This window comes from Nothobranchius furzeri, chromosome 4 (genome assembly GCF_043380555.1).
Source record: "Nothobranchius furzeri strain GRZ-AD chromosome 4, NfurGRZ-RIMD1, whole genome shotgun sequence".
NCBI lineage: Eukaryota > Metazoa > Chordata > Actinopteri > Cyprinodontiformes > Nothobranchiidae > Nothobranchius > Nothobranchius furzeri.
Window position 1 is genome coordinate 12,381,251 of NC_091744.1, and position 26,369 is coordinate 12,407,619.

At 42.9% G+C, this 26,369-nt stretch overlaps 1 pseudogene; it reads right to left on the reverse strand.

Annotated features, from left to right (window-relative positions):
- Window positions 1-553: 553 nt before the first annotated feature.
- On the reverse strand, window positions 554-14,156 carry LOC129166958 (protein NLRC3-like; annotated as a pseudogene).
- Between the last annotated feature and the right edge of the window lie 12,213 nt (window positions 14,157-26,369).

Consider the following 26,369-nt stretch of genomic DNA (forward strand, 5'->3'; position numbering starts at 1 on the left):
CCCCACCCCCACCCCCCCATCCCCCGTGGGGCGCCACGATCCTGCAGGGAGAATTTAAGTGGGCACTGAGAATTCTCTGTTGATGCAAACACATCCACGACTGCCTGACCGAACCTCATCCAGACCTGATTCACCACTTTAGGATGAAGCCTCCAATCTGCGTAGATTGGATTGCCTCTGGATAGCAGATCTGCTCCGTAATTCAGAATTCCTGGTATATGAGTCGCTTTCAGGGACTGCAGGTTCAAACTGCTCCAAATGATCAGTTTATGTGATCATGTGTAAACAGGGGGACCTCAGACCTCCCTATCTGTTGACACATTTTTAACACAGTGGGGAAATTCACTAGTTACAGGTGTCTTTAGCAACAGGATAAAAACACTTTATGAATTATTTAGTTGGCCTTGGGAAATGAGTAATAAGCTGTTTTAGGAAGGTGGAGAGTAACGGGTTACGGCACTGTGTGAAACTTGGGGGGTGGGGTGGGGTGGGGGTGGGGGGGGGCTCCTAAGGCATCTGTTCCTCATGACCTGATGGGAATCAGCCTGTACAGACTTTCCCTCCTGATGCTTTCCAACAGCTGCTTTCCTTCATCACTTTAACAGTCAGTGAGTCACTATGATTTTCCTATATTTCACTCACATTTATGGTGGTGGCAATGTTTATGAAACTTCAGAACTGCTGTATTTGATTTCACTTTTGCATCAACAAGAGTTCAGCAGTACTAACAGCAGTCGTGTGAGCACGGGAATAACACAACAGTCTTGTGTTTCGGTTTATCGTGTGTGAAATATTCACCTGAAATGATAAAATATATACAGCTACTTACAGATAAATAATTAGGTGCATTTCCTGTGCCCTCAGTGACATTAGGCCCAAGGTGAGATTATTATTAGCATAGCGATTAGAAAATAGAGCCAAAGGAACTGTTTTAACATCAGCACGCCACACCAAGCACTACAGCTTTGTCTGCTGTCTGTACAAATTATTACATTTACCTATTTATTGAATCTGAATTATGACTTCAGTTCAAACCAATATAGGGTCTTGAAATGTATTTTCACTGAGTTACTTTTAGCTACTCAAAACACAAACCTAGAGTTATTAGGCTACTTAATAACAACGCTTCATGATTCTTTGAAATTCTTCTACACTTCTTGTCACGTTTAGGAGCAGGAGGTTAGGACCCAAGATGCAGACCCAGGATGACACGAGGCAGGAATGTTAAATAAAGAAGAATCCTTTATTTAGGATGACAAAATAAAAATCCAAAAGGGGCAGGAGGCAAAAAACCCAATAACAAAATGAAGCAGGGAAAAATCCAAAAGCTCACTTCATGAGCAGAGAACCAGAGACCAGGAGGGAGAGACAACAAACAACGCTGACATAAAACAACAATGGACCGACAAGAACAATGAGACAAGGAGGGCTTATTTAGACAGGGAGGAGCAATTAGGGAAACAGGAAGCAGGTGTATGGAGTGAGGCTGGAGGAAGGCAGGTGACAACAATTATCTGGATGGGGAAGAGAACCAGAGGAGGGCAGATAAACCTAACACTATATAAAACACAAAACTAAACCTAAAGACTAAGGGAAGGACTCACACAAACACATACACATACTGACACTCACAAACTCATACACATACAAGAGGCTGTGGCTACAACTTAAGACACACAACAGAGATGCAGACAAAGGACACATGAGGGCGCTAAGAGAACACAAAAGGAGAACCTGGAGTGGGAACTGGAGGAGCTGGGGAACAAAGGGACACAGAACATGACACTTCTATCTCTAATAACCTAGTGAATAACTTCCCTCAGTCCGTTTCTAATTATTCAATCAACTTGCAAAAGCAAAACTTCATGAAGTTATTTAATTTTTTATCTTATTGTTAAAAATCAAATGTTATTGTCCTAAAAATCTTGTCATCTTTCGACTGTAGCATTAAATATTCTTAATAACTAGAAATGTAACATCTATAAAGCATCAAATCAAATAAATCTGACAAATAAGGGAAAAATGTCTGTGTTTATGTCCCCATCTTCACAGATTTAACAATTAGTCTTAGATACATTCAATTGTGGTGAACTGTTTATTTGCGTTTTATACAAACAATTGTCTGACATGTAAAATAGTAACATTTAAAGTTTGGATGTAAGAGGTGAAAATAAAGATTTTAAAAGTTCCAAATCTCCCAGTTGCCCCTCCACCTTCTACAGGTAAAAATTACATCTAGTTATACATTTATAAGTTGGATTTGACTGAAGATTTGTGTTTTTTTATCTGAGATTATTGTTTTTATACTTTTATTAACTGATTCAATTATGTCCTCCCACTAAAACTGACACAACCATTTCTTCAGGTCAAACACCTCCAGATCTTTTTCTGAAGACAGTAGGATAAAGACCAGTGCTGACCACTGAGCAGGAGACAGTGTCTGTAGAGAGACGTCCTGAACTCAGAGACTGTTGGATCTCCTCCACCAGACAAAGATGATTCAGTTCATTCAGACAGTAGAGCAGGTTGATGCTTGTCTCCGCAGACAGACTCTCATTGAGCTTCTTGTTGATGTGATCAACTGTTTCCTGATTGGATCTGCTTCCTGTCTTCCCCAGCAGGTCTTTTAGGAGAGTCTGATTGGCCGGCCGGGACAGACCAAGGAGAAAGCGTCCAGGTGTCCATTTGGACTCTCAAAGGCCTTGTTCACAGCACTCTGATAGAGATCATTTAGATTTGGACCGCTGAAAAGTTTAGACCACAGAGAATGTTGCTGTTTGTCTTCCATTAGATTGACACCAGAACTGATGAAGGTCATATCGACATGCAGAGCAGCCAGAAACTCCTGAACACTCAGGTGGATGAAGCAGAAGACCTTTACCTGGTACAGTCCTGTCTCTTCTACAAAGATCTGTGTGAACACTCCTGAGTACACTGAGGCTGCTCTGATATCGATGCCACACTCTGTCAGGTCTGATTCATAGAAGATCAGGTTTCCTTTCTGCAGCTGATCAAAAGCCAGTTTTCCCAGAGACTCAATCATCTTCCTGCTCTCTGGACTCCAGTGTGGATCTGCCTCAGCTCCTCCATCATACTTGACCTTCACTTTGGCCTGAACAACCAGGAAGTGAATGTACATCTGAGTCAGGGTCTTGGGCAGCTTTCCCCCATCTTTGTTTTTAAACACCTCCTCCAGAACTGTAGCAGTGATCCAGCAGAAGACTGGCATGTGACACATGATGTGAAGGCTTCGTGATGTCTTGATGTGGAGGATAATCCTGATGGCCTGCTCCGCATCTCTGAATCTCTTCCTGAAGTACTCCTCCTTCTGTGGGTCAGTGAACCCTCTGACCTCTGTTACAATGCCAACACACTCAGAGGGGATCTGATTGGCTGCTGCGGGTCTTGTGGTTATCCAGAGGCGAGCAGAAGGAAGCAGGTTCCCCCTGATGAGGTCTGTCAGTAGAACTTCCAATGAGGAGGACTCTGTGACATCAGTCAGGATCTTACTGTGGTGGAAGTCCAGAGGAAGTCGACACTCATCCAGACCATCTGAGATGAACACGACCTGGAACTCTTCAAAGCTCCTGTTATTTTTGGTTTCAGTGAAGAAGTGATGAACAAGTTCCACCAAACTAAACTTCTTTTCTTTTAGCACTTTCAGTTCTCTGAAGGAGAACGGAAACATGAAGTGGATGTTCTGGTAGGCGTTGTCTTCAGCCCGGTCCAGAGTGAACTTCTGAGTTCAGACAGTTTTGCCAATACTAGCCACTCCCTTTGAGATCACTGTTCTAACAAGTTCGTCTCTCCCAGGTGGGAGTTTGAAGAGGTCTCGTCTGATTGTCGTTTCTAGTTTTTTTAGTTTCCTGGACGCCACTTCAATCTCTCTGATCTCATGTTCATTGTTGACCTCTCCAGTCCCTCCCTCTGTGATGTAGAGCTCAGTGTAGATCTCATTCAGATGTGTTGGGTTTCCTGCTTTAGCAATCCCCTCAAACACACACTGGAACCTCTTCTTCAGGCCAGATTTAAGTTTACATTGACTAAATGCAACACAACATAAAGTATGTCAGGGTGTATTTTATGTAAGTACACGGGAAACTTGATACTTCTGCAAATAACTTGTTTGATTAATCTTTGTACCTGTTTGCAGATGGTCAGCCAGCTGGTCCTGCTTCATTCTTTTGAGGAAGTGTTATGGGAAACTTTATGTTAATTAATTCTTGATCATGGACTCAATCAACTGAATGTAAATGTATTGTTCTATGTCTCTTTGCATGACACACACACACACACACACACACACACACAATCTCTCTCTCTCTCTCTCTCTCTCTTTTATCTCTTGGTATAAATAAACTCTGTGACCTGTAGTTTGGGGCATTTTGCCACAGTTATAACTGTTTGACGTGTCTGCTCATTGTCTCCTTCTCTCTTCACTATAGGAAATGGGTTATTGATAAACATATTGATAAAATCCATGACATTTTTGGTCATTCAAAAGCCATAGTAAATCATCTTTACTTCCAGGTTTCCCCCTTTACCATTACCTAAAACTAAAAAACTCAAATGAAGAGAACAGTCATTGTCCAGATGGTCTAATCTATTTTTACTTTCTTTATGAAGCTCCATGGCAGCCATGACACCTAATAAAAACATGATTTCTCATGTACTTTACTGGTCGTTGTAAAACGTCATTCTCCTATAAAATGAAAACAATAAACAATTTAAAAAATCATGATTTATATGATTATTTTGGGATTTATCATTACTTTTTGTTGATCTTTACAATTAGTCGACTGTATTGTATGTTTCTGAGTTTGTCAGGTGTGTGTGTGTGTGTGTGTGTGTGTGTGTGTGTGTGTGTGTGTGTGTGTGTGTGTGTGTGTGTGTGTGTGTGTGTGTGTGTGTGTGTGTGTGTGTGTGAAAATAGTGAATGTCACCCATAAACTGAATCTTAAAGCTGCTTTCCATCAGTGGAGGAACTCACCTCCACACTTGACTCATTGATTCTGTCAGCATGTTTATCGAAGCCTCAGTAAAAGCTAATTATTCCATTTTTCTTTTTCAAAATTTTCCAGCCAAAAAGGAACCGTCTCTATCCTGGATGACATCGGCAGCATGTTTGACGACTTGGCAGACCAACTGGATGCAATGCTCGCCTGATCTCCAGCCCCCCTCCCCCTGACCCATCCCTCATGACATGTAGGTGTGTGAGAAGACGGCGCTCCCTAGACTAAATGCTGGCGCTTTGGGGAGCTCGTGTTTGAGCGTCTGGCCCTCCCATGTTAAGTGCTTCCTGAGTAGCCTTGAAGAGGGAGTCCTCTTTATCTGGTGCAGTAGCTCTGGCTCCTTCTCCTGATGCGAGGAAGCTGCTCCCACACAACCTCTGACCTCTGCAGCCCAGCGCGTTACCTCCACCCAGCCTCAGACTGCTGCGTGGACCGAGAAGCACAATAATTCATCTCTACACAAAAAAGGCTGGCTTAGACAAACTTTCGGGTGCAGTCTTACGAAGAAACTAAGCACACTAATTGTCTCAAAGGCAAGTAGACGGAGAGATGAACAAACACGTCACGCTCTGATGAGGATTTTTAAAAGCACACTGAAACACAGATCGCTCTCTTTGCGTCCGTCTCTCCTCTAAAATATCAAAAGGATTCATTTTTCCAGATGCGTCGTAGCCTCCGTTTCTCCTCTGTACGAGTGGAGGCCAGTGGTTCGCTGGACTTCCTGACCCGCGTGTCGTCTCTTCTCACGTTGTTGTTGGTGCTCTTGCTGTTATTGTTGGTGTTGTTGTTCGAGCGTGTGCGTAGTCCCTGCTTTTTGCTCATGTCAGTGTCCTCCTGCTCGTACAGTACGTAGTTACGCTAAGGATCAGACCAGCTATGAATTCTTAAGACACTTGCACATAAATCAGATCGCCGGTGTTCATCTCTACACATGAAGGTTTTATGCTTGATGATAATAAGAGACCAACACTGACAAAAAGCACACATGAGGCGCACAACAGTGATTTCAAAAATATATTTCTTTACATTTCAAGGCTTTATATAGCCCATCCAATCAACATTCACACATACCGTAAATCCTCTAATGATAGCCTGTATTTAATTAACTGCCAGGTATCACAGTTTGGCCGGTGTCGGAGTTGGCGGAGGTGAATAATGGCCCGTTTTTTTTTATTGTGGCCAGGTGGAATGTGGTAACAAGCAAGTACGGGGGGCGGTTGTGTCATCCGTCTCACTTTTGATTTGCCAGTGATAGACCGCGAGGATAACTTTAACCATGGCAGGTGCGGAGACAAAGAGGAGGCGAAAATTTGATATCAAGTTCAAAGAGAACGTGCTGATTATGCTGCAGAACACTCTGGGGAGCAATAGGGGTTGTATGAACTAGTCACTAGTCGACTTCACCGCTCTATGGTGACTTTTTATGCCCGTCATCAACTAGTCGCTGTCATGTGATAATGACCGGCAAGATGCAGTCCTCAGAAAAGACAGCAGCCTGCTGTCAGAAGGTGAGGAGCTCCTGCACGTCTGGAGACAACGCGCTGTGCCAGAGCGTCGGTACTGACACCCGCCGTAAAACGGTAATTTAACCAAATTGTGACGTTTACCCTCTTGCAATTTAACCTTCCCCTCACCCCCATCCTAACCTTAACCAGCTTGTGCATGCAAAGCTCTGATTGTTGACGCGCTCCATACATCTGCGTCCTGAGCACGGCCACAGTAAAATTATCAAATTAGGTGTCGCCACCTCAAAAACTAATTTAACACGCGATCGTTCATGTCGGCTCATTTCCTTTTATGTTTTCTGTCTTTTATGCTTTTATTTGTGCCTGATGCGTTTCGCTGCTGTGGATCAGGGCGAATCACCTGTTTTGTCCTCGGTGACGCACCTCACTGATGTGGCCGGCGAGCACTCCGCTGTTTTTGCGGTCGGTAGATCTTTTAGAACTGCAGTTCAAAGGTAACTCATAAGGTGAATATATATGAACCCAGGTAGCAGTTTTTCTTTAGGATTGAGAGGAGATGCAGGAAGATAATAAACAGATACAGGACAGAAAAATAGTCAAATAAAAACAAGTTATTTTTTGTACCTGGTGGTTGCAACAAACAGACGCCATTGAAGGTAATCAGAAGTGAGGAACAGAAAATGAAATAATTATTTTAATGTTTAGAGCAGCAGGATGTCCGAGAGGCTGCAGGCACATCAGTGAGTTTGCGGTCACTGCGCAGGGGGAGGGGAGAGGGCTGAAGCAGAAATTACTGTTGTTAAAAGAAATGTGTTTAACTTTGAAAATGTGGGTGCAATTTTAATTGTCAAAAACTCCAGCGAACCATTAGTTCATTTTACTCAAATAGAAATTTAGGCCTGCCTCTAATACTGGCCCTCCTTCCAATAAAGGCCTGGAGCTTGATGAGCTTGAGTCAAATACAGGCCCGGGCCTGTATTAGAAGATTTACGGTAGGTTTAAAACAGGCGCTCCTAAAGCGCCCTCTAGTGTTTGGTTAGTAAAATTGCCTTTAATCAACTTAACCTCCTTCTCGTCTTCCTCTTTTATCAAAATTATTTCTAAATTTGGTGTTTATTCTGCAAATCTCCGTGCCTTCATATTTATCTATTCCTTTTGTTTAACAGCTTCATGATTTCTTTGACAACGCCCCTTTGTGTCAGTGATGTCCAAGTGATTTAACCCTAAAAGTTAACCCCCAAATGTCTGCAACCTTCTGTAACTACTGCAAAGCCTTGTATGAGCTAATATAAATACATAAAATAACAAAAAAATCTGGTAAGCTGTAATAAGTTGGCTTCACTCCTCCCGACGCCCCCAGTTTTCAGTGTTTTCCCTTCATATAAGCCAAGGCGGTGGATCAGCCACCAGTTTTCATCCTAGTGAAAAGTCCACTTGTATTTTTATGCTCTTTAAAACAAAGATATATTTGAAAGACAGATAGTTCTATGTGAATAATAACAACTATGATGATAATCAAGAGGAATCTAAATGTTGAGTTGAAATGATCTGAGCCTGTACATTTCTGTTGGAGTTCTGGATGTGTTGTGACGGCTGTTGTTCCACGGTCAGGTTTAGGTTGCGTTTCTGCTGTGACGATACATTCCTGTACAGTTGTGATTAGAATAAATGTATAAATTATACCTCGCTTTGCCTTTTTAATGCTTCATGTACGGCAATGTGCATTTTGTCTTGGGGCTGATTGGAGAACTGTAAAGGACTTCCTGCTACAAAAGCACATGTTAAAGGGGACGTGTTACGAATATATTTTTAAAGTTAGAACAATTTTGTGGTCTATACAAAACAGGAAAATGAAGATTTTTGCACAAAACCCCTTTAAGCAATCTCACCAGCTCTTTTTGACATTTTCAGTACATTTAAGAATACACGCTTGCTGGATCACAGGAGACTGGGTTTCCAGGTTGCTGGAGGACTGGAGGAGCTGAGCACGGAATAGGGAGCAGGATCCGGTAAGGTAAGGTCAGTATGGAGCGGACAGCCAGGGAGCGGCTGGGAGACAGCGGGACTGGTCCGGTAGGTTGCAGGACGGTGTGAAAGGTGGTGGTGGAAATCTGGAGAAGAGGCAGCTTACAAAAATCAGGCAAGCTTGGAAAAACACACAGGAACCAGCAATCTGGCTAGAAGTACGACTTAGACGATAGCTACTCGGATTACTCAGTAATCAGGCTCGGGAGTCGTAGATACCGAAGTTGAGTTAATCATCCAGCGAATAAAGATGTCTCCCAGCAGCTTATATGTCCCTGGCCAACTGATGAGCAGATGGGCTGCAGCTGGTCCTCTCCTTGACACGCCCACCTGCAGGAGAAGCTCAGAGAAGGTTTAGCAGAGAGAGGAGGACTCACCCCAGACCATGACACCAAGATAACTTAAAGTGATACTTTACAACTTTTTCGTATTTTGAACTCATTTTCTTGAGCCAGCATGTGCCAAAATGACCCTTTACATGGTGAATGAAATGTCACTCAGACCCTCAACACTCTGTGGCCAGAATACCACACTTGCAACTTCAGATTGCCGGTCAGGTCTGTTGGAGTTAGTAAAGCTGATATGCCTGGTTCTGCAGCCTAACCCCCGGGTTTCCACAGGAGCCATCAGCAGCACGTTACTGCAGCAGCACGTCTTGCTCACGTAAACTGCTGCCTGGCCCTTCCCACGAGACGCTAAGCAGCAGGGGAGCAGCTGTCACCGACAGAGCGCGAAGTCACACGAGTGACTTCGTCAGTAAACACAACAACAAGCAGGAGAAAACTACAACATGGCTCCAAAAGGTTTGTGTTTTATGTTCTGTCCGTTTTATAATTGCCAATACGGACCTGAAAAACAAAGGAGACCGCTAGCTAGGTGATAACTTCTCACGGGGCCGCACAGTTAGTAACTATTTTTAAAAGTAAAGCAACCGGAAGGCAGTACGTTTCTTTATTCTGAAAATCTCGGGAGCTTCGCTCCATTTCCGCGTCCGATTTCCTGTCTTTCCTTCCCCAAAAATGTTGAACTTGACCCGTTTCAGAGGCGTCGCACGTAGAAAATAGAACCGGCGCGTAAAGGCTGCGACATGCTGCTCCTGAGGCGCGGCTGACTCGCACTGCTGACGGCTGCTGACGGCTCCAGTGGAAAAGGTTCTGTTGACCACAGCGGCTCCTATCAGCAGCTATGACGTGCTGCTGCAGTAACGTGCTGCTGACGGCTCCTGTGGAAATTCGGGGTTAAGGTGCTTTTCCAGGAACACTACTCAGGGCAACTCGGACCGATGCAGTTCAGCCCGACCACGGTTTCCAAGGGCACGCTTTGGTATTTTCTCCCCTATTTTTAGTCCCTGCTCCATTGAGGTACCTGGCAAGGCTGAGTTGGGCCGGTATCGTGATTCTGGCCGCTGATTGGCTAGGGGCTTCATGGAGCTGGCGTGGGAACAAAACTGCTTTCAGATGGGCTGACTCAAACCACGCTGTACAGAGCTGTTTTAGGCTGAGTAGTGCTCCTGGGAAACCACCCTCAGTGTCTACATGAGTGATTCATCACTAAATTGAACAAATCAGCAGCAGCAGCTCCTAGATGTTACTACTGGGTATGGAATGGAATATGATTTAAAATATAACTCGAGCAAAAGTGTTGTTCTAACCTACAGAACCACCCAGGATAAAAGGCTTAATTTTCCTGTGTTTAAGTTGTCCAGCAACAGTCTTGCAGTCTGTGAACAGATAAAATATCTTGGACACTTTATCACAGCCAATATGAGCGACGATGATGATATTTACAGGCAGTGCTGCAAGCTATATGTGCAAGCAAACACCATTGCACGCACATTCAGCTGTTGTTCCACACCTGTTAAAGTGGCATTATTTAAAGCATACTGCACACCACTCTATACTGCACATCTGTGGTCATTCTATAAAAAGTCTAGCTTGCACAGGTTACAAGTGGCATACAATGATGCAACGAGAATCCTCCTCAAAACTCCCAGGGGAGGCAGTGCTAGTCAAACGTGTGTTTCTGTGAGCGTGTGCACATTTAAGGCACTTCTAAAAAATTTAATGTTCAAGTTTATGAGACGGCTGCAAGAGTCTTCCAATAGTATTATAGTCGCACTCTCAAATCCCACTGTGAGCTGATCTCGTTATATGTCTAGGCTGAGAATGCACTGGTTAAAATGTTTGGGTGGATTTATCTCAACTAGTTAGTTTTGTTGTCCCTTACCTCCACTGCAGTTATATCCTGTGATTTTATATAGGCTTTTATTGGTATTAATGTTAATTGGTATCCTTTCTTTTCTTGTGTTTTTCTTGTATATTTTTCTTTTATCTGTATGTTTCTTTTAAAATGGACTTTAAGTCTGGCAATAAACATATTATAAATCAGCTGCGTTCATGATTTAAAACATGCAGGAGATGTGCTGGAAGCAGACTGCAGCTCCAGGTATGTCAGCTCAATATTTGTTTAAGTCCCAACAGAGCCAACTGCCAGTCTGGAGTTGAAAGTAGAACATTCTGGCCAAAGGGGTGCGATGTGTGCTGGGTGGCTGTTCATTAACCCTCTAAAACAGGAGTATTTGATTCCGGTCCTGGAGGGCCGGTATCCAGCAGGTTTTAGTGGTTTCTCTGCTCCAATATGCTTGATTCAGTGGTTTAATCACCTGTGCAGCAGTTCAGGCTCTGCAGAAGCTTAACCCCGTAAATTTCCAGCGCAATGGGGTTTTGTCCCTCGGGCGGGACGCTGGAATGCTAAGGAGTTAATCGCCTGCTGGTTGAAATCAGGTGTGTCGAAACGGAGTTAAAACTAAAACGTGCTTGATACCGGCCCTCCAGGCTGGGAACTTCATACCACTGCTGTTAACGGCCATTTTAGCACACACTGGCTCAAGAAAATTTTAAAATATAAAAATTTCATATCATGGCTTTAAAATGTGTGTAGGACTCCGACATAGGGTTCAGACGTTTTGCTGCAACTGTAAACACAATTTTCTGTAATTATTGAATTTGAAGTTGATTAAAGTACAGCTAATCACGACGTACTAGCGGCATGAGCTGCCCTGTAAGACATCTTTTTAGTGACGTATGACAAACAGCTCTTCACTGTTTAGAGGAATTTAGATTTTTATGATGATTTATGACAAAATTCCTTAAAATGAATAACTGAACCTAGTTTATCTTTATGTAGATGGTAAAGTGTAGTGAAACAGCGTTAGGCTCAGTCGGCATAAGCAGCAGGGCCCTGCAGGGAATCGAACCCCGTCTCATTACTGAGAGTTCCGTTACCAGAGCCTTTTGCTTTGGGCGACCGGAGACGGTAAAGCAAAACCTGCATCAACAAAGCATTTAATGTTGGAACATAAATTCTGTCTTGAAGCAGGAAAAAAGAAACCGTCAGACTAAAAAATTTTTTCTAATTAAATTCATTTTAGTATTTTATAAACGTTTTACAGATTTAGAGCCTCCTTTGACTTTTATGCTTTTCGTTTACTTCTCGTTCTTTTACGATGTTTATCCGTTTTTTAGCCGCGGTCAAAAGCATCGTATTTTTGTTCTGCGGTGAATCTTAAAGTTATGTTGAATGTAAATAATCTGAGTCTTCATTGCTTTAATTCATTCACTGCCAATGACGACTAAAGTTGTCATTTGCATTTTTTTTTACTGTTTGAGCATCGGAACGAGTCGCCGCGCTGAGAGAACAAACATCTCAGCCCTGAAGTCGATCTTCATCTGCATATGTCACAGATCACATGATCAGGAAGCAACACATCCATGTGTTTGGAGATCGTTTTGGGCCGTTCCTGTAAAAAAAAGTGAGGCGCGAACCGGAAAAGCGTCTGCCGATCACAATTCGACAACGGATTATGAAAGAACGGATAACGCTCGAAACACGCAGCTTCTTCCTGATGTAAGAGGTGAGTCTCCTCTTTGTTTTGGTGTTTTTGGCGTCGACATCATGCTAGCGCGCAACGTTCTGTGACTCTTAAAAAAAACAGTAAAAACGGTGAGAAACGCTGGCAGCGAAGGCCGTTAGTGATCAGGAAACGGCTGGCAGTGAATGAGTTAATCATTTACATGTTTAGACTATATTTTATTAGCCTTTAATATTTTAGTATTTATTGTTTAACTTTTGTAAAAAGCTATTTTTAAACGCGTGCACATTTAAACACTAAAACCTTTGTTTGCTCCGTCTGTGTCAGAGCTCTGCTATTCATCTCCTTCCTGGTTCCTGCAGGACCACAAAGCCCAGAGAAGCTCAGTCCAGCAGGACGTGAGGACACAAACAGACATGGAGAGCTCCTCCTAAACCTGGAATCAAACTTTTCTACAGATTATTTAGAACAGTTTCTTGTGACAGAACAGTTAGTGAAACAGAAAGGACCTGATGAAGATGATGTTATCGTCCTTGTCTTTCATACGGATCAAAGATCACCCCAGCTTATGCTCATGTCACCAAGTAGACGTCCCATTTCTCACTAAGACCTGCTCTATCTGCTCTACCAGATTATCAGGAGCATCACTGTAGTTGTAGTTTTGCCTCCATCTTCCTGCCCTCCTTGGTCTCTTGTTTATCTTCTACCACCTCTCACCATCCATCTCAGGTGGGATCTTGTTTGCTCCGATGGCCTCTTGTGTTCCAGGCTTACATCTTTTAGTGAACGTTAGAATATCATGTACTAATATATATGCATGTGTGTGTGTGTGTGTGTGTGTGTGTGTGTGTGTGTGTGTGTGTGTGTGTGTATGATGCTAAACCAGACTGCCTGCTCCATCAGATGAAAAGGAAATCCTCTCAGAACCCAAATAAAATAGAAGATTTAGCAACCAGACACAGAAGCCCAGGTGAAACCGTCCACATCAGCATCTCCAGTTCTACCAGCTCTAAAAACACACTTCTTAAATAATAAAACACTAAACTCAGCCAACGGATGAAGACGTCCTGGTGCCAGATGCTACCTAAGACATCACCAGTTCAGCTGACTTGATAAAACACTTGGTGACTAAAACAAACATCTGGTGACCTGGTAAAAAACAGTCCTGGTGCAACAAGCTACCTGAGACAAACCTTTCCAGTCGACCAGCTCAAGAAAGAAAGAAAGAAATAAATGATCTTCAGTGGTGCTGCACTGGAACAAAAAAATATCTCTAGTCCGAGTCGGAGTCGTCCCATCTTGGTCTCTTCGGTGGGATGTACGGGAAGCGCTCTCCAGTCCTCTTCTGGATGGATCCAAGGACCGAGGTAGAAGGAGTGGGTTCTTCTACATCCTGGACCTCTTCAGCGCTCCCGTGGGCAGGCCTGGGATCTTCTGGAAGCTCTTCCGGCGGGGCCGGAGGAGCTACCGCCAGCCAGAAGTCTTCTGGTGGTGGAAACTGCTGGTCTTCATCGCTATCCAGAACTGAGCTACCATAACCAGAGTCCACACTAGAAGCCATAAAATCTTCTAAAGCTGACCAATCTGAGCTACTGTCAGTCTCCTCCAACTCCTCATCTCTACGCAGACCCTCAAAAAAAGCAAACTCTACCTCCAACTCCTCATCACTACTCAGACCCTCAATAACAAACTCTACCACTTGTGAAGGAGCCTGTCTAAGATCCACAAACACCACATCATCATCAGGAATGTGAAGGGCTGGGTACCTACCTTCATCTTCATCGAGAATCCGGATGACGTCCTCAGGGACCCCTGCAGTCACGGGACGCTCCACGATGAAGATGCCTGTGAGGACATAACAAGACACATTAAATCCACTTGTGTCATAAAACAGTTATGAAAAAGCTACAATGACTTGTTTACAATACAAGAGATGTGTGTCTGCATCTGCATGTGTGCACAAGACACACTTTACTAATCTGGTTGTTTTTGGGGTTTAACAGGTTAAAACCGAGTTCTGCTTTTACTCAAAAAGTTTCCATTTTTAATTTATGTGATTGTTTATTATTTATGTTTCATGTTTATAGCTGATGTATTTCTAAAAAGATGTAATGTTTTACAGCTTGTAGACACAACACTGCTCAAATAAAGTTGTTTTAAAATGGGCTCTATAAAAATAAACAGAAGACTCATTAAACTGGTGAAAACTGTTTAAAATAGATTCAAACGGACAGAAATGCATTTATAAACCTGAGAACCAACTCAGAGACCACATCAAACTTTCTACTTGGATAAAACAGATGAAGTCCTTAAAGATCAAAGGTCTCTAGTTCACTCAGATTAATGGAAACAACTCATGTTCACCGATGCTAACAGGCTGAAGCTAAAGCTAGCTGTACGTTCTAGCATGTTCTACGTCATGATGTTTCATACCTGGTTCATGCGTTGCTATGGTCACGAAAACAACATGTTTTTGTTTGAATACAAAACATCTGATGTATTCAAACTGGAGATTACAAAAGCACAACGGCACTAAAAGTCCTCACTGCTATTACATAATTAGCTAAGTGACAGTTCGAAAACAGCTGCAGTAATAGCTTCTATCCACCAGAGGGCTGAGAGACCTCTCGGGTGCACCTGCTGCAAAGAGACGGGTTAGGAATCTGTTGCACGCATGTGCGTGTATACGTCATAGAATTAGAACGGCTCGACTATAAAAGCTCATCGAATTTTTAAAAGTCTTTCTTTCGAACTTGCGCTAGAGCAGGCAGCACTTGGTCGAGAGAGTCTCTGGAGATTTGCTTCAAAAGTAGCCCTTGGACGAGCTTGGAGAACCTCTGCAGAGCAGAAATCGCTGAAGAAGTTTGTGGCTAGCTGAAGAAGACCCGAGAACCAACCTACCAGAGCGATGTTGGTCTTCAGGGAGGAGCACGGTAAGCTAACATCCGTTAAATTCTCCATCTGACTTATTTCATGTTTCCTAAAGGACAAACTACTGAAACATTATTATAATGTTAAATTTGTGTATTTGAGAGACCGAATGTGTGTTTTAAAATCACATTTGGTGTTTTACTCGTGAACAAGACCCCGAGATCTCCTCCACTTGAGGCAGGACCTCTCCACCGACCTGGAGTTGACAAACGCTCTTTTCCGATTGAGAACCGTGATCTCAGACTTGGAGGTGCTGATCCTCAACCCAGCCTCTTCACACTCGGCTGCAACCTCCCCAGCAAGAGCTGTAGGTCGGAGCCTGATGAAGCTGGGAGGACCACATCGTCCGCATAAAGCAGAGATGAGGGTGCGAGATCGACAGGCGGATTGGGGCAGCGTCTGCAGTGATGCGGCCGCTGAACCGGTCAGTTGTGGGGAAGAAGGAGCTGAGCCGGAAAGCAAGGCTCTCGGTTTACCAGTCAATCTACCGCCCAGTCCTCCCCTGTGGTCATGAGCTTTGTGTAATGACCGAAAGGACACGATCGCGGATACAAGCGTCTGAAATGAGTTTTCTCCGCGGGGTGGCTGGGTCAGCCTTAGGGATAGGGTGCGGAGCTCGGACATTCGGTAGAGACTCGGAATAGAGCCGCTGCTCCTCCATATCGAGGAGTCAGTTGAGGTGGTTTGGGCATCTTGTTAGAAGGCCTCCTGAACGCCTCCCTGGTGAGGTGTTTTGGGCATGTCCTGCTGGCAGGAGGCCCCCTGGACGGCCCAGGACACGATGGAGAAAGTACATATCCGAACTGGCCCAGGAACGCCTTGGGGTCCTGCCGGAGGAGCTGGTGGAGGTGGCCGGAGAGAGGACGGTGTGGAGCTCCCTAGTTGGTATGCTGCCCCCGCGACCTGGACACGGATAGCGGAAGAAGACGAGACGAGATTTGGTGTTTTATGGAGGTGAAACATGTTTTCTGTGGACAAGTGACGCTCAAATTCCCCTGGAACAGTTTGAACACATCAAATATTTTTACTAGTTTTGTTCTGGCATGTCGGTTTCTTTTGTATTATTGATATAAAAGAGGATGGACAGCCGCGAGGTGAGTGAGCGCGAGGAGCGCTTGTTGGTTTTTGTCAGCTGGGCAAGCAAAATAAAAGCTGAATATGTGGTTCTTTTAGCAGGATAGAGACAAAAGGTTTCTCACATTAGCACCGACCTGTGACTCAACCTCATCACACAGCCTCAGCATCTTGAGAGTCCCAGCAGGTCGGTGGGATGACTGTATCATACTAGAGAGGACCGTTAAAAGAAAACCACCAATTTGGTTTCAGCAAATCCATTTAGTTCAATTTTACATTGAAAATTTTTTTCGTGACCATAGCAACGATGAACCAGGTATGAAACGTCATGACGTAGAACATGCTAGAACATACAGCTAGCTTTAGCTTCGGCCTGTTAGCATCGGTGAACATGAGTTGTTTCCATTAATCTGAGTGAACTAGAGACCTTTGATCTTTAAGGACTTCATCTGTTTTATCCAAGTAGAAAGTTTGATGTGTTCTCTGAGTTGGTTCTCAGGTTTATAAATGCATTTCTGTCCGTTTGAATCTATTTTAAACAGTTTTCACCAGTTTAATGAGTCTTCTGTTTATTTTTATAGAGCCCATTTTAAAACAACTTTATTTGAGCAGTGTTGTGTCTGCAAGCTGTAAAACATTACATCCTTTTAGAAATACATCAGCTATAAACATGAAACATAAATATTAAACAATCACATAAATTAAAAATGGAAACTTTTTGAGTAAAAGCAGAACTCGGTTTTAACCTGTTAAACCCCAAAAACAACCAGATTAGTAAAGTGTGTCTTGTGCACACATGCAGATGCAGACACACATCTCTTGTATTGTAAACAAGTCATTGTAGCTTTTTCATAACTGTTTTATGACACAAGTGGATTTAATGTGTCTTGTTTTGTCCTCACAGGCATCTTCATCGTGGAGCGTCCCGTGACTGCAGGGGTCCCTGAGGACGTCATCCGGATTCTCGATGAAGATGAAGGTAGGTACCCAGCCCTTCACATTCCTGATGATGATGTGGTGTTTGTGGATCTTAGACAGGCTCCTTCACAAGTGGTAGAGTTTGTTATTGAGGGTCTGAGTAGTGATGAGGAGTTGGAGGTAGAGTTTGCTTTTTTTGAGGGTCTGCGTAGAGATGAGGAGTCGGAGGAGACTGACAGTAGCTCAGATTGGTCAGCTTTAGAAGATTTTATGGCTTCTAGTGTGGACTCTGGTTATGGTAGCTCAGTTCTGGATAGCGATGAAGAGCAGCAGTTTCCACCACCAGAAGACTTCTGGCTGGCGGTAGCTCCTCCGGCCCCGCCGGAAGAGCTTCCAGAAGATCCCAGGCCTGCCCACGGGAGCGCTGAAGAGGTCCAGGATGTAGAAGAACCCACTCCTTCTACCTCGGTCCTTGGATCCATCCAGAAGAGGACTGGAGAGCGCTTCCCGTACATCCCACCGAAGAGACCAAGATGGGACGACTCCGACTCGGACTAGAGATATTTTTTTGTTCCAGTGCAGCACCACTGAAGATCATTTATTTCTTTCTTTCTTTCTTGAGCTGGTCGACTGGAAAGGTTTGTCTCAGGTAGCTTGTTGCACCAGGACTGTTTTTTACCAGGTCACCAGATGTTTGTTTTAGTCACCAAGTGTTTTATCAAGTCAGCTGAACTGGTGATGTCTTAGGTAGCATCTGGCACCAGGACGTCTTCATCCGTTGGCTGAGTTTAATGTTTTATTATTTAAGAAGTGTGTTTTTAGAGCTGGTAGAACTGGAGATGCTGATGTGGACGGTTTCACCTGGGCTTCTGTGTCTGGTTGCTAAATCTTCTATTTTATTTGGGTCCTGAGGGGATTTCCTTTTCATCTGATGGAGCAGGCAGTCTGGTTTAGCATCATACACACACACACACACACATGCATATATATTAGTACATGATATTCTAACGTTCACTAAAAGATGTAAGCCTGGAACACAAGAGGCCATCGGAGCAACCAAGATCCCACCTGAGATGGATGGTGAGAGGTGGTAGAAGATAAACAAGAGACCAAGGAGGGCAGGAAGATGGAGGCAAAACTACAACTACAGTGATGCTCCTGATAATCTGGTAGAGCAGATAGAGCAGGTCTTAGTGAGAAATGGGACGTCTACTTGGTGACATGAGCATAAGCTGGGGTGATCTTTGATCCGTATGAAAGACAAGGACGATAACATCATCTTCATCAGGTCCTTTCTGTTTCACTAACTGTTCTGTCACAAGAAACTGTTCTAAATAATCTGTAGAAAAGTTTGATTCCAGGTTTAGGAGGAGCTCTCCATGTCTGTTTGTGTCCTCACGTCCTGCTGGACTTAGCTTCTCTGGGCTTTGTAGTCCTGCAGGAACCAGGAAGGAGCTGAACAGCAGAGCTCTGACACAGACGGAGCAAACAAAGGTTTTAGTGTTTAAATGTGCACGCGTTTAAAAATAGCTCTTTACAAAATTTAAACAATAAATACTAAAATATTAAAGGCTAATAAAATATAGTCTAAACATGTAAATGATTAACTCATTCACTGCCAGCCGTTTCCTGATCACTAACGGCCTTCGCTGCCAGCGTTTCTCACCGTTTTTACTGTTTTTTTAAGAGTCACAGAACGTTGCGCGCTAGCATGATGTCGACGCCAAAAACACCAAAACAAAGAGGAGACTCACCTCTTACATCAGGAAGAAGCTGCGTGTTTCGAGCGTTATCCGTTCTTTCATAATCCGGTGTCGAATTGTGATCGGCAGACGCTTTTCCGGTTCGCGCCTCACTTTTTTTTACAGGAACGGCCCAAAACGATCTCCAAACACATGGATGTGTTGCTTTCTGATCATGTGATCTGTGACATATGCGGATGAAGATCGGCTTCAGGGCTGAGATGTTTGTTCTCTCAGCGCGGCGACTCGTTCCGATGCTCAAACAGTAAAAAAAAATGCAAATGACAACTTTAGTCGTCATTGGCAGTGAATGAATTAAAGCAATGAAGACTCAGATTATTTACATTCAACATAACTTTAAGATTCACCGCAGAACAAAAATACGATGCTTTTGACCGCGACTAAAGAACGGATAAACATCGTAAAAGAACGAGAAGTAAACGAAAAGCATAAAAGTCAAAGGAGGCTCTAAATCTGTAAAACGTTTATAAAATACTAAAATGAATTTAATTAGAAATAATTTTTTAGTCTGACGGTTTCTTTTTTCCTGCTTCAAGACAGAATTTATGTTCCAACATTAAATGCTTTGTTGATGCAGGTTTTGCTTTACCGTCTCCGGTCGCCCAAAGCAAAAGGCTCTGGTAACGGAACTCTCAGTAATGAGACGGGGTTCGATTCCCTGCAGGGCCCTGCTGCTTATGCCGACTGAGACTAACGCTGTTTCACTACACTTTACCATCTACATAAAGATAAACTAGGTTCAGTTATTCATTTTAAGGAATTTTGTCATAAATCATCATAAAAATCTAAATTCTTCTAAACAGTGAAGAGCTGTTTGTCATACGTCACTAAAAAGATGTCTTACAGGGCAGCTCATGCCGCTAGTACGTCGTGATTAGCTGTATTTTAATCAACTTCATATTCAATAATTACAGAAAATTGTGTTTACAGTTGCAGCAAAACGTCTGAACCCTATGTCGGAGTCCTACACACATTTTAAAGCCATGATATGAAATTTTTATATTTTAAAATTTTCTTGAGCCAGTGTGTGCTAAAATGGCCGTTAACAGCAGTGGTATGAAGTTCCCAGCCTGGAGGGCCGGTATCAAGCACGTTTTAGTTTTAACTCCGTTTCGACACACCTGATTTCAACCAGCAGGCGATTAACTCCTTAGCATTCCAGCGTCCCGCCCGAGGGACAAAACCCCATTGCGTTGGAAATTTACGGGGTTAAGCTTCTGCAGAGCCTGAACTGCTGCACAGGTGATTAAACCACTGAATCAAGCATATTGGAGCAGAGAAACCACTAAAACCTGCTGGATACCGGCCCTCCAGGACCGGAATCAAATACTCCTGTTTTAGAGGGTTAATGAACAGCCACCCAGCACACATCGCACCCCTTTGGCCAGAATGTTCTACTTTCAACTCCAGACTGGCAGTTGGCTCTGTTGGGACTTAAACAAATATTGAGCTGACATACCTGGAGCTGCAGTCTGCTTCCAGCACATCTCCTGCATGTTTTAAATCATGAACGCAGCTGATTTATAATATGTTTATTGCCAGACTTAAAGTCCATTTTAAAAGAAACATACAGATAAAAGAAAAAGATACAAGAAAAACACAAGAAAAGAAAGGATACCAATTAACATTAATACCAATAAAAGCCTATATAAAATCACAGGATATAACTGCAGTGGAGGTAAGGGACAACAAAACTAACTAGTTGAGATAAATCCACCCAAACATTTTAACCAGTGCATTCTCAGCCTAGACATATAACGAGATCAGCTCACAGTGGGATTTGAGAGTGCGACTATAATACTATTGGAAGACTCTTGCAGCCGTCTCATAAACTTGAACATTAAATTTTTTAGAAGTGCCTTAAATGTGCACACGCTCACAGAAACAAACGTTTGACTAGCACTGCCTCCCCTGGGAGTTTTGAGGAGGATTCTCGTTGCATCATTGTATGCCACTTGTAACCTGTGCAAGCTAGACTTTTTATAGAATGACCACAGATGTGCAGTATAGAGTGGTGTGCAGTATGCTTTAAATAATGCCACTTTAACAGGTGTGGAACAACAGCTGAATGTGCGTGCAATGGTGTTTGCTTGCACATATAGCTTGCAGCACTGCCTGTAAATATCATCATCGTCGCTCATATTGGCTGTGATAAAGTGTCCAAGATATTTTATCTGTTCACAGACTGCAAGACTGTTGCTGGACAACTTAAACACAGGAAAATTAAGCCTTTTATCCTGGGTGGTTCTGTAGGTTAGAACAACACTTTTGCTCGAGTTATATTTTAAATCATATTCCATTCCATACCCAGTAGTAACATCTAGGAGCTGCTGCTGCTGATTTGTTCAATTTAGTGATGAATCACTCATGTAGACACTGAGGGTGGTTTCCCAGGAGCACTACTCAGCCTAAAACAGCTCTGTACAGCGTGGTTTGAGTCAGCCCATCTGAAAGCAGTTTTGTTCCCACGCCAGCTCCATGAAGCCCCTAGCCAATCAGCGGCCAGAATCACGATACCGGCCCAACTCAGCCTTGCCAGGTACCTCAATGGAGCAGGGACTAAAAATAGGGGAGAAAATACCAAAGCGTGCCCTTGGAAACCGTGGTCGGGCTGAACTGCATCGGTCCGAGTTGCCCTGAGTAGTGTTCCTGGAAAAGCACCTTAAGGCTGCAGAACCAGGCATATCAGCTCTACTAACTCCAACAGACCTGACCGGCAATCTGAAGTTGCAAGTGTGGTATTCTGGCCACAGAGCGGTGAGGGTCTGAGTGACATTTCATTCACCATGTAAAGGGTCATTTTGGCACATACTGGCTCAAGAAAATGAGTTCAAAATACGAAAAAGTTGTAAAGTATCACTTTAAGTTATCTTGGTGTCATGGTCTGGGGTGAGTCCTCCTCTCTTTGCTAAACCTTCTCTGAGCTTCTCCTGCAGGTGGGCGTGTCAAGGAGTGGACCAGCTGCAGCCCATCTGCTCATCAGTTGGCCAGGGACATATAAGCTGCTGGGAGACATCTTTATTCGCTGGATGATTAACTCAACTTCGGTATCTATGACTCCCGAGCCTGATTACTGAGTAATCCGAATAGATATCGTCCAAGTCGTACTTCTAGCCAGATTGCTGGTTCCTGTGTGTTTTTCCAAGCTTGCCTGATTTTTGTAAGCTGCCTCTTCTCCAGATTTCTACCACCACCTTTCACACCGTCCTGCAACCTACCGGACCAGTCCCGCTGTCTCCCAGCCGCTCCCTGGCTGTCCGCTCCATACTGACCTTACCTTACCGGATCCTGCTCCCTATTCCGTGCTCAGCTCCTCCAGTCCTCCAGCAACCTGGAAACCCAGTCTCCTGTGATCCAGCGTGTGTCTCTGTCTCCCACTCCTCACGGACTACCCCCCCAGAACAACTCTTCTCTGGTTTCCCCTGGATCACAAACTGTAAGTCTCGACCTGTACCTCATTTGTCCGGATCCTCAACATCCACTAACTCTTGGTTGTGATGTAGACATTTACAACTACATTCTTAATTTTTTTTTGTTAGATTCTTCCTGACACTGTATACGTTACCAAAAAAAAAATCTGTGTCTAAAATGTTCATCTTAAAACAAAGTTTTAGTATATGAAATGTTGAGGTTCTTCATGTGTTAGAGGAATACAAAACAATACGCTTAAAATTAAGATTTGTTAAGAAAGTCGTTGATCTGTGCGATGTTTGGAAAAATTTTTGACATTTGAAAAGAAATTTCAAATAAAGGTTGTTTATTACACCCTGTGCCTAATTTCTTTTATTATAAATTCTTTGTCTTGATTTAAAACAAAACCTATTAATGATTCTTGATTGCAGAAGATTAATCTTGTACAGTTGCTTGTTCCAAGATTGTTCATCTCAACATGAGAGGGATAAAAAACTGAAAAAAGCACCAACAGGCTAGTTTTGAGTTAATTTTATTTAATTTTGCACTTGAAATTAGTGTTTCACTACTTGTATTAAGAAATCTGTCACTTGTCTAAAGTGTAGATATTTTTTCTTATTTCAAGAAGTCTTACCAAGTGCAATTATCTTGCTGCACTGGCAGATTATTTCACTTAATTTAAGGTCATTTAGACTAAATTCAACTATTTTTTAGCTTATTTTAAGATGGCTAATTTTTGCAGTGAAACCTTCAACTTGCGTTTTGGATCCAATCCCAACCAAATTATTTAAAGAAGCATTTCCTTTGGTTACTGCCCCCATTCTACATATAATAAATCTATCCTTAGTAAATGGATATGTACCACAAGATTTTAAGGTTGCTGTAATCAAACCTTCACTTAAGAAGCCTTCTCTGGATCCAGATGACCCAATGAATTATAGATCAATATCTAACCTTCCATTTTTATCCATAGTCCTGGACAAAATAGTGGCCATCCAAGTATGTGAGCATTTAAACACTAATGCTCTTTTTGAGGAATTTCAGTCTGGTTTTAGAGAGTATCACAGCACTGAAACTGCGTTAGTGAGAGTTACAAATGATATTCTCATGGCCTCGGATAAGAATCTTGTGTCTGTTCTAGTCTTGTTAGATCTCAGTGCTACCTTTGACACAGTTGATCACAATGTTCTTTTAGAAAGACTTGAACATGTTGTAGGGATCAAAGGAACAGCGCTAGGCTGGTTTAAATCCTACCTGTCTGACAGATTTCATTTTGTAAATGTACATGACAAATCGTCTTCATACTCCAGGGTTACTTGTGGAGTACCACAGGGTTCAGTGCATGGACCAATTCTTTTTACTATATATATGCTCCCAATTGGTAAAATCATTAGACAGCATGGGATAAACGTCCACTGTTATGCTGACGATACTCCGTTATATTTATCCATTAACCCTGATTAACCTAATCGGTTGGGTAGATTACAGGCTTGTCTTGAGGACATAAAAAATTGGATGACTCTAAACTTTTTGCTTTTAAATCAAGACAAGACGGAAGTTCTCATCTTTGGACCATAAATCCAGAAAAGGAAATTGCTTAGCCAATCACCTGACCTGAATGGCATTACATTAATCTCCGAGAACAAAGTAAGGAACCTTGGTGTTATCTTTGACCATGACATTCAAATCCCAGGTTAAACAGGTTTGTAGGATTTCCTTTTTCCATGCACCTTCGGAATATTGCTAAGATTAGAAGCATCCTTTCCAGGAGTGATGCTGAAAAACTAGTTCATGCATTTATTACATCAAGACTGGATTACTGTAATTCATTACTCTCAGGAAGTCCACAGAATGTAGTTAAAAGTCTTCAGCTTGTCCAAAATGCTGCAGCTAGAGTTCTGATGAGAATTAAAAAGAGAGATTATATCTCTCCTGTCTTAGCTTCCCTACATTGGCTACCTGTTAAATTCAGAATAGATTTTAAGATCCTTCTTCTCACATAAAAAGCTCTTAATAATCAAGCTCCATCATACATCAGTGATCTGATTGTTCCATACGTTCCTAACCGAGCATTTCGCTCTCAGACTGCAGGTCTACTGGTGGTTCCCAGAATATCTAAAATTAGGATGGGAGGCAGATCTTTTAGTTATCAGGCTCCTCTCCTGTGGAACCAGCTCCCAGCCTTAGTGCATGAGGCAGACACTTTGTCTACTTTTAAGAATAGGCTTAAAACATTTTTATTTGATAAGGCCTATGGTTAAAATCTGATGTTAGCCTAAATCTGGACAAGTGGGGGAGTAGAGGGAGGTGGAGTGTACAGTCGGTAAAGACGGCTCTCCCTTGTCCTGACTCCAACATGCCTCCATCTAAATAGGATAGATTATCATGAGTTATCTCTGTAGTTATGCTGCTATAGGCTTAAGCCTGATTTATGCTTCTCCGTCTGCGTCAGTGCGGAGACACGCAACGCCATTATCTGTCCTTGCGTAGGGCTTCGGCAGGCACGCAAGTACGTACGGAGTCGAGCCCACTTTTTTAAACATCCGTCGAACGAGATGGATTACGCAAGCTTGTGATTGGTCAGGACGCAGCTGTTGTTTACAGCGCCGCCATTGCAAAGAGAGCCGAGTTTAACTAGCGGCAGACATGGAGAAGCTTGAAGAATACCTCGCGAAAAAACTCTAAAAATATGAACGTTTAAATCCCGTGACTGGAGGAGTGAAAAGATGCGCAGCAAGCGTTTTATTTGTGGACGGAAATGACAGGAAACGTGGGTTTAGAGGTGGGGAGCGCATGAAGAGGTGGGAGAATGAGAGACAAATATGTCCGTGTTAAAAGTCTCTTATCTACCCAAAAACACAATATAAACACACGATCTTGGACCGATACATGACAGGATACCACAGAACAGCGCTGCACCCTCTGTTGTCCTGCCCGGCAATTGCTTTGCAACACTCTCCAGGAGACGGAGAAGCACAAGCGCAAAACGCTTCCATCAATCCGTGCGTATCTGTCCCTTGCGGAGCTGACGGAGAAGCATAAACCAGGCTTTAGACTGCTGGAAGATACACTGACCACTTTTCACATTCTACTGCTTTCTTCCACAATCTGCTCTTTAACTGTATTATTTTCTGCTATTTCAGCTGTTAACTTTATTTTCTCTCTGTTTTTCTCCCCAGAAGAAGCTACTTAAACCACTTAAACTTTCTCCCTCTCCTGATAATAACTTTTTGTTTTCCGTGACAGTGGGTGTGCTACTACTAGTTTATCTGTTTAATTATAGATCCACTAGGATAAATATAATAAAGTTTATCTCTCACCAAATAGAATATTTACTAAGAAATCACAATATAACTATAGACACATTACTTTGTGTGTGTGTGTGTGTGTGTGTGTGTGTGTGTGTCTGTCTGTGTGTGTGTGTGTGTGTGTGTGTGTGTGTGTGTGTGTGTGTGTGTGTGTGTGTGTGTGTGTGTGTGTGTGTGTGTGTGTGTGTTCTCGATCCCCAGTGAGTCGTGGAGGATGGCTGCTTATACTGAGCCAGGATTCTCTGGAGGTTTCTTCCTGTTAAAAGGGAGTTTTCCTCTCCACTGTCGCTTTATGCTTGCTTAGTATGAGGATTGCTGTAAAGTCTTTGACACTAGTCAGTGACTTGATGCAATTTGCTGGGTTCCTTATATAGGAAAATTTTTTTCTGATTGGCTCAATGAATTGACCTGAATTGGAATGTTTATTACGTGAAATGCCTTGAGACGACTCTTGTCGTGATTTGGCGCTATATAAATAAACTTGAATTGAATAGAAGAAAACTCTCCAGTCACCACTAACTGTCCTGTTTATTTATTGCAGATGGCTGCACTGATTATTTTTACATGATTTGTTCTGTAAAAGTTGGCAT